General features: G+C 47.4%; 3 non-coding genes across 3 annotated transcripts; all 3 read right to left on the bottom strand.

The window, feature by feature from the left end:
* Window positions 1–2,563: 2,563 nt before the first annotated feature.
* Window positions 2,564–2,636, bottom strand: Trnak-uuu (transfer RNA lysine (anticodon UUU)). Its single transcript has one exon. It is a non-coding gene; the product is annotated as a tRNA-Lys (tRNA).
* A 1,276-nt stretch (window positions 2,637–3,912) lies between these two features.
* On the bottom strand, window positions 3,913–3,985 carry Trnak-uuu (transfer RNA lysine (anticodon UUU)). The gene has a single exon. It is a non-coding gene; the product is annotated as a tRNA-Lys (tRNA).
* Window positions 3,986–4,489: 504 nt separating this feature from the next.
* Trnak-uuu (transfer RNA lysine (anticodon UUU)) lies at window positions 4,490–4,562 on the bottom strand. Its single transcript has one exon. It is a non-coding gene; the product is annotated as a tRNA-Lys (tRNA).
* Between the last annotated feature and the right edge of the window lie 3,961 nt (window positions 4,563–8,523).

Raw genomic sequence — 8,523 nt, 5'->3', positions numbered from 1 at the left:
AGTGGTAATTAGCTCTCAGTCAGGATTTGGCAATGCCTGCCGTATGTACTCCAACCCAATTTTATTCTTCTGTATATTTCTTTCTCATGATCAGGGTCCCCTGTGAGTAATTGACCTAGATAAACGTACTCCTTTACAGACTCTAGAGGCTGACTGGCAATCCTGAATTCTTGTTCCCTTGCCAGGCTATTGAACATTATCTTTGTCTTCTGCATATTCATCTTCAACCCATTTCTTACACTTTCTCGATTAAGGTCCTCAATCACTTGCTGTAATTAGTCTCCATTGTTGCTGAATAGGACAATGTCATCTACAAACCGAAGGTTGCTGAGATATTCGCCGTTGATCCTCACTGTTAAGCCTTACCAGTCTAAGAGCTTGAATACTTCTTCTAAGCATGCAGTGAATAGCATTGGACAGATTGTGTCTCCTTGCCTGACCCCTTTCTTTCTACTTTCTACTTTTCTTGTGGAGAAACAAGGTAGCTGTGGATTCCTTACAGATATTTGCTAAGATATTCACGTATGCTTCCTGTACTCCTTGATTACGCAGTGCATCTATGACTGCTGGTATCTCTACTGAATCAAATGCCTTTTCATAATCTCTGAAAGCCATATAAAGTGGTTGATTGTACTCCGCAGATTTCTCGATTACCTGATGGATGACATGGATATGATCCATCGTAGAATATCCCTTCCTGAAGCTAGCCTGCTGTCTCGGTCGGCTGAAGTCAAGTGTTGCCCTGATTCTATTGGAAATTATCTTGGTGAATATTTTATACAATACTGAAAGCAAGCTAATGGGTCGATAATTCTTCAATTCTTTAACGTCTCCCTTCTTATGGATTAGTATAATGTTGGCGTTCTTCCAGCTCTCTGGTACACTTGAAGCTGTGAGGCATTGCGAATAAAGGGCCGCAAGCTTTTCAAGCATGATATCTCCTCCATCTTTGATTCAATCTACTGTTATTCCGTCTTCTCCAGCTGTTGGTACATACTGAGTGGTAAAAACCAGTCAAAAGACGATGTACAGAGAAGAGACGTGGCACATATCGTTTCCCACAACGTCAAGAAATTTCCTGCGAGGCAGGGCGTTAACGTTGTTTTTTCTGCTCCTTGCAAACTTTCAGGCCTTTGCTCACGAGATGCGCGTGGCAGAAATAGACCCCCCGCTTGTCATGACAACCGTTACATTTCTTGTGCGACACGTGTGGTGTACGAGCTTCAGCTGAATTGTGAAAAAGATTACATCGGTCAAACAGGCCGGTGTATTAATGAGAGGCTGCGAGAGCACTACAATTCTTGGAACACCTCTGATGGAGCAAATTTGTCTCGCCATTATCGGAAATCCGGCTGCGTCCCGCTTTTTTCTAATGTTAAATCCTTGGTAGGGGCAAGGGCAAGACGGAGCGTGAAATTCTCGAAGCTTACCATATCAACATGGAAGGGGATAATTGCATCAGTACTACCCCTATCTCACTGATGCAGAAGGAACTAAGTTTCCTATCGCATTAGCGTTAGCAACGTGGCCTATCGCAATCAACGCTAGATTGTGTGCAGGTGTTGGCTTTTGAGCTGCGCATGATCGCCTGGTTTTTCCTGGGAGACGGGGTTTTTCAATAAACCACGTTCTGTGTTGCAATGAAACCGACTCAAAGAAAAATGCGATGCGAACGGGTCGCGATAACGCTAACGCTTTCCACTCTTAAAGGCGAAGCTTAAGCGTCCTCCAATTTTTGAAAGCCATCTGCTGGCGGGGGCAGAGTCTGCCCTCCCTGTGTTTTAGCGGATAAGATCACTTCGATGCGAGCGCCGACCCGAAGCTCAATTCGCCTATGTTTACAATGTTTATACGCCCGATAAAAGTACTACCCTAACTTTGTATAGCTGTCCACAAATTTTTTATCGCAATCAATGCTTTGCCTTTAAGGCGAAACTGCGACTTTTTTTATTCTCTTTGTACAAAAACCTACACAATCATCTTGTCACTCAGATTAGCACTATTCTGGGCCAGGGAACATCGGTGTGTGGTAACCTGCGTGACGCAAAACTGGTTACGCTGGCTTTTTTAGTTGCGGGAGTGAACAACGTGGTAGTTTCAGGTGTCTGTGCCGATGAAGACACGCGACACCGGCTTTTCCTCGGAAATTCTTCACGTCTGTTGCGGCTTGATAAAGTGCGCGGCGAAAAATAGCGACGGTTTGCACTCATCTTTGCGTAGGGAAATGGACCAAATTGTTGTGCGCGCGCGCACGCGTGTGCGTGCGTGTGTGTGTGTGAGAGAATGGATGAATGTGTCTGGTTTAGTGGCGCAAGGGCCAGGTATGGCCAAGGAGGGCCAATGTGTGCGTGTGTGTGTGTGTGTGTGTGTGTGTAATGCGTGATTACCAATGATCCTCAATATTTTTTTGTACAGTTGGGAATGAATTAGACGCGATGATCAGTGAGCGCGTATATCTGAGTGCCATCTGCGCAGTGTGGAGAAAATTCGTTTGTTTTAGTACCTCTAGCAACTCGCGTTTACAAAAAAGAAAGAAAAAAAACATTAGGCAAAAAGACAAGCGCGCCCGAGCAGGGGCTCGAACCCTGGACCGTTAGGTTAAAAGCCTAACGCTCTACCGACTGAGCTACCCGGGCGACTGCGTAGGCTCTTCCTTATCCAGCAAGTAACTAAACGTGTGCGTGTGTATGCGTTTGTGTGTGTGTGCATGTGTGGGGGGTGTGCGAGTGCGTTTGTGGTTGCCTGCTTGGGTGTGTGTGTGTGTGTGTGTGTGTGTGTGTGTGTGTGTGTGTGTGTGTGTGTGTGTGTGTGTGTGTGTGTGTGTGTGTGTGTGTGTGTGGTTTAGTGGCGCAAGGACCAGGTATGGCCAAAGAGCGCCAATGTGTGTGTGTGGGGGGGGGGGCGAGTGTGTTTGTGCGTGCGTGTGTGTGTGTTGTTACGTTACGACCAGCGGGAGGCTGAAAAGCCGTCCCGCCGGGAACAGATCAGCGGTGCCACCATGTCTCTACACCTTAGAAAGAGTACGTGTCTCGACACTATAACAAGAGGAGACTCTTGGAAAAGTAGACGCGTACTCACGGCCGCTCGACAGACCAGCTGGCCCATTCCAGGAACAGAGGCGTCAGTTCAAGTCAGATGCGAAGCCACCTGTCCACGAGTGTCCCCTCCTTTATGTGGGGAAGTGAGCAGTGTGTGCCCGAGGGCACTTCTGCGAATGTGGTCGGGCAACGAAGGCGCCGGGGGATTATGCGCACCCTCGCCCTCTACGCAGACCATCGGTGACTTTCGACGCTCCGATTGGAGGATGGTGGGACAGCAGCTTGGACAGAGGGGTTTTAAGGGAGACTTTGGGGGCCATCGAGTGTGCTCTCCCATCTGCCCTGAGATGTAGCCAGTGCTTCGATGTGGGGTGCTCCGACCCAGTCAAGCTAGACTGATGAGACGTACCGTCTCGTTCTCATACTCGTGATGTAAACAGTGTAAATAAACCCTGTACTCTTCGTTCTCAATGAGAACATGTTCCTGCCTTCAAGTCCGTCCTCAACCCCAACAACTGGTAGCAGCGGCTGCGTAGGCAAGACCCGCAGTTTGACGTCGAACTCGGATAGACCACGACTCCCAGCTCCAACAGTGTGTTAGAATGGATGAATGTGTCTGGTTTAGTGGCGCAAGGGCCAGGTATGGCCAAGGAGGGCCAATGTGTGCGTGCATGTGTGTGTGTGTGTGTGTAATGCGCGATTAGCAATGATCCTGAATATTTTTTGTACAGTTGGGAATGAATTAGACACGATGATCAGTGAGCGCGTATATCTGAGTGCCATCTGCGCAGTGTGGAGAAAATTCGTTTGTTTTAGTACCTTTAGCAACTCCCGTTTACAAAAAAGAAAGAAACATTACGCAAAAAGATAAACGCGCCCGAGCAGGGGCTCGAACCCTGGACCGTTAGGTTAAAAGCCTAACGCTCTACCGACTGAGCTACCCGGGCGACTGCTAAGCCTTCCTTATCCAACAAGTAAATAAACGTGTGCGTGTGTGTGCATGTGCGTGTGTGTGTGAGGGGGGTGCGTTTATGCGTGCCTGTGTGTGTGTGTGTGTGTGTGTGTGTGTGTGTGTGTGTGTGTGTGTGTGTGTGTGTGTGTGTGTGTGTGTGGTTTAGTGGCGCAAGGGCCAGGTATGGCCAAAGAGCGTCAATGTGTGTGTGTGTGGGTGTGTGTGAATGAATTAATTAATGTGTGTGGTTTAGTGGCGCAAGGGCCAGGTATGACCAAAGAGCGCCAATGTGTGTGTGTGTGTGTGTGATGCGCGATCAGCAATGATCCTCAATTTTTTTTTTTTTTGTACAGTTGGGAATGAATGAGACGCGATGATCAGTGAGCGCGTATATCTGAGTGCCATCTGCGCAGTGTGGAGAAAATTCGTTTGTTTGAGTACCTCTAGCAACTCGCGTTCACAAAAAAGAAAAAAAAAACATTAGTCAAAAAAAAAAACGCGCCCGAGCAGGGGCTCGAACCCTGGACCGTTAGGTTAAAAGCCTAACGCTCTACCGACTGAGCTACCCGGGCGACTAAGGAGCAGCGTCCTTATCCAACAAGTAACTAAACATGCAACACAATCATCGCAGAATGAGTGTGTGCGCATAATTTCGGGGGGGGGGGGGGGGGGGGGGGCGAACGTCGGCGGCACCTACACGATCCACCTATAAGGTGGATAGCAAAATGACGATTTCGTCAGTTAGCGACTTCCGGTTCGAGGGTTTGCGCTTCTGTTGCTCCATTCAGCCTTGTCAGCAGTTTCTCCGGTGAGATTTACCGCTGTTCGCGAAGAAAACACGCTTCAGCAACGTGATTATGGTTGGCTCTCGGCATTAGGGTGCGCGAACTCTTCCGTGAACGGCAAAAAATGTTTCGTTTTCCATGGAATGAAGCGCACAAACGTAAATGGGCAGTTGCCGTCAAACGAGCAACCATGGACAGCGAGCTGTGGGCACGGAACGTAGGAGCCAGAATATGCGAAGGTCATTTCGTCACAGGCAAGTCTTTTGGCGAATAACTTCATCTACTAACGTTCTAGTACAAATACCCCCTTTTTAAAAATCAGTTAAATACACACAGGTGCACCCAGCAAGGATCCTCAGCACATTGACTTTTTTTCACTGATTATGTGCCGTCTTCATTCCGGTACAACGAAAAGGCAACTGAGGCTGCGCGAGAGACGGGGGAGAGGTAACGTCGAAATAATTCGTGTACTTTTCAGATACTTAAATCAGTGCTTTCTCTCTGCAGTTATACACGAAATGCGTCTCGTGAGAAAAAACGGGAGACTGCGAGGCACAGCAGCCGACGACTTGGCGCGCGCTGGGCACCGCTGCAGACAAAACAGCGGACGCAGCGATCGACTGCACCGTTTGTTATGGGAAGCGTTACAAACAGCCACTTATTAGGTTGACTTGCCACTTATAAAAAACTACTTCTAAGATAACAAACGTTTATTTGCGCTCGACAAACGTTTGAGCGTGATAAACGTTATATGACTGTTGGACGCGACACAAACACGTACGTTAGGGCATGAAATGCCTGCCACCTAAAAATACACTAGTCTAAGGGCGCCAACATAAGTACGAAGGAGCGATAGCTCACACCTACGTTTTGGAACTGCCCAGCGGTGCTTGTATCGTGGTTTTTCACCAAAGTTCCGCAATATCTAAAAGACCAAGCGCGTGAAGCATGGGCATGAAGTGACGGCGGCATAGACGGCGTCGTGGTCTCGAACCGGAAGTCTTAGCAGAATACGCCGTACCCCACAATCCTTTGCCACAACCGAGATTTTGCTATCCACCTATTAGCGGCGATAAATTGGAGTGGCGCCCTCTCGCGGTGACGTCACGGCCAGGACGCCGCTCGCTCTCGCTCTGGCTCGTTCGGCTGCCGTGCGCGCTAGTTGGCTTCGTGCATGCTCGGTGCATGGGGCGCGCCAGCCGTACTTTCTCAAGGATGTTCTGGGTGCTTTCTGCTGTCCGCTGTCACACCTAAAGTACAGTATCTCTTTCGAAACTGCGTGAATCGCGAAAATTTCTTGCTTGAATATCGAAGCTATATGGAGTTGCAGGGGTTACTGCTTTTGCAAGGCTGAGGTGCGCCGTGTCTGTCCAAAAAGATTGCGTAAAAAGAACGTCCGCAAATTCAGCACAGAGAATTTTATTTTTACTAAGGTTGGCTTCAAACTTGACATTTCTTAAGTACTTAGTTACGACAGGCATTTCGTTTTACACAGAACAGTAATGTTCGTATTTGGTGTCAACTTTATTATATAAATCCGTATGTTAGACTACGATAATACCGGCGACGCCTTCATCAAGCCTCTTGTTGCTTTGGTTAGTTTTCCTACTCAAATCTGGGCGACGTAGTAATGCGTAAAAGGAAGAGATAGACGCCCATTTTTACGCAAAAGAAATTGTCTCCTACTTTCATCGTTTACGAAACAGCCGCCCCGAAAAAGCATTCTACGTGTATTTTAACCCCACTGTGCTTCATGTATGTATCGCAATCACCTGAAAGGAAAGGGTCGTGGTTAAGATGAAGACAAAAGCCTTTACAAGCGATGTAATGTTTCATAGTGGCCTGAAGCGGTCTTTATCGACAATATGGCGGACACCACCCGCAATGGAAGCAACCGACTATCCTTAGGGCGTTAAAGCGAGGCACATATTGTTCGCGAAGCCCCTCCGTTCACTACAAATTCAAATTTAAACCATGAAGCAGTGCTGTACAGCGCCAATTGGAAATGCTTATAATATAAAAGTACTGAAAGTTGGGCGAGTTGGTACCTATTCAACTTGAAACTGCAGCGCACACACAAGAAGCAAGGACACAAGGCAAACGTATAACACATCAGCGCCTGTGTGCTACTCGTTTCTTCTGTGTGCGCTGCAGTTTCAAGATGCCTATAATATGCTCGGGGCACTAGAAAGAAGCTTCGGCTGCCTGAAAGAGGAAAATCTAACTACCGTTTGCATCACGATGTGTCGAACCACAATAGTGTTAACTATACCAACTTAGAACTACTCGCAGCGTCAGTCCATGAAACACCCCCTCGTATACCCCCCTCTTAAAGAAGAACACAACATGCACGCCTTATATGAACTCAGTTGATTTTCGACCTCCTTCGGTGAATGCTGATATTTTCAATGTGTCGTATACCACTAAACAATGAAGCTTAGGTTTCTTGCTGGCTGCAGCCACATGGTCTAATAGGCATATTTCGCCCAAAAAGTTGCGCCGTGTAGCTGTGATGGGCAAGCAGATCGGTCACATCGGTTCCCCAAGCAACAAGCACCGGTAAATTTTTTATCTGAGTAGAGCGTGTAGCACTGAAAAGCGAATACACATTGGTCCATGCCTTTTGCGTGCGGCAAGCAGCTTAAACAGCTCGCCACAATATAGCGGTTTACTGGCCTCAATGAGCTTTACTTAAAAATACCACCGCTTAAAGTTAACCGATTAAGAATGGCTCATCTTGAGAAGCCGTTCAAAAATGAACCGGCACTGGCAGAATCTATACTACAGTGTTGTTTAGACCTAGTGCTACTGCCGAATGTTCGTGTGAATAAATGCGAAAATCCGATATTTTGTCATCAGTTCGCCGTGAGCAAACAAGTTTTATCGGGTTAAAGTCAAGGTAAATGTTGTACAAATCATATATAGGCAAGGTTTTTTAGGTGCTTCTTGCCACACGGCAAGTATGGTCGCTTAACTGGATCATGCTATCCCATGTTTTCGTGTTTATGCTATTATTATTCATGCGCGCTACCGCATTCACAGTGTAGAACTGCGAATGAAAAACCCACACCATCCTGAACTGAGCTCCGTTGGCCGGCACAGTAACGCTGTGTTTGAGAAATATATTGTTGTATAAAAAATAAGCGCTTTCAATAAATTTTGACCAACGAAGACATCGTAAAAATATATTTGAGAGAACTGTCATAAGTGTACTAGCATAGGGAACGAGGGCCAACAAACGGAAACGCTGCAGAAGGCGCCCGGACGCAGCCCGAACTGTAGCAGATGACAGGCGGGAATCCTTGCCATGACGTCATGCGAGCGACACTCGCAGCGCCCCTCTTGGTCGCTCTCGGGGCTAATAGTGCCTAAAATATATCGACGGTGCTTACCGCTGTAAACAAACATGGTGTATACTATACGAAAACTCCGGAGATTTCAGTGGGCGCCACAAGGTGGGGCTACGTGTGGTCGTCTTGGCAGGAAATTGGGTCCCTTCTTAGCAAGATGGCGTACTAAAGATCACAGTATGTTTCTTCTTTAATTATGTGCAAATGAAAATGGTACTGTACATTTAAATATACGCTGGGCCCTAATGGGTTAAAAGACCACTGGGCACCAAACGTCTCGGCAAATTTCGGTTCTTGCTCCGTGATCTCGACTCAACGGGAACCGTATCTGACCAGATTGAGCAAAGGCAAAGGCGCAAAGTGCTGACGTCACGGAGCGTTCGCTGGGAAAGGTTGCA

Source organism: Dermacentor silvarum, chromosome 1 (assembly GCF_013339745.2).
Source record: "Dermacentor silvarum isolate Dsil-2018 chromosome 1, BIME_Dsil_1.4, whole genome shotgun sequence".
In the NCBI taxonomy this organism is placed as follows: domain Eukaryota; kingdom Metazoa; phylum Arthropoda; class Arachnida; order Ixodida; family Ixodidae; genus Dermacentor; species Dermacentor silvarum.
The sequence above is the reverse complement of the archived record's forward strand: the minus strand, read 5'-3'. Positions and strand labels throughout refer to the sequence as shown.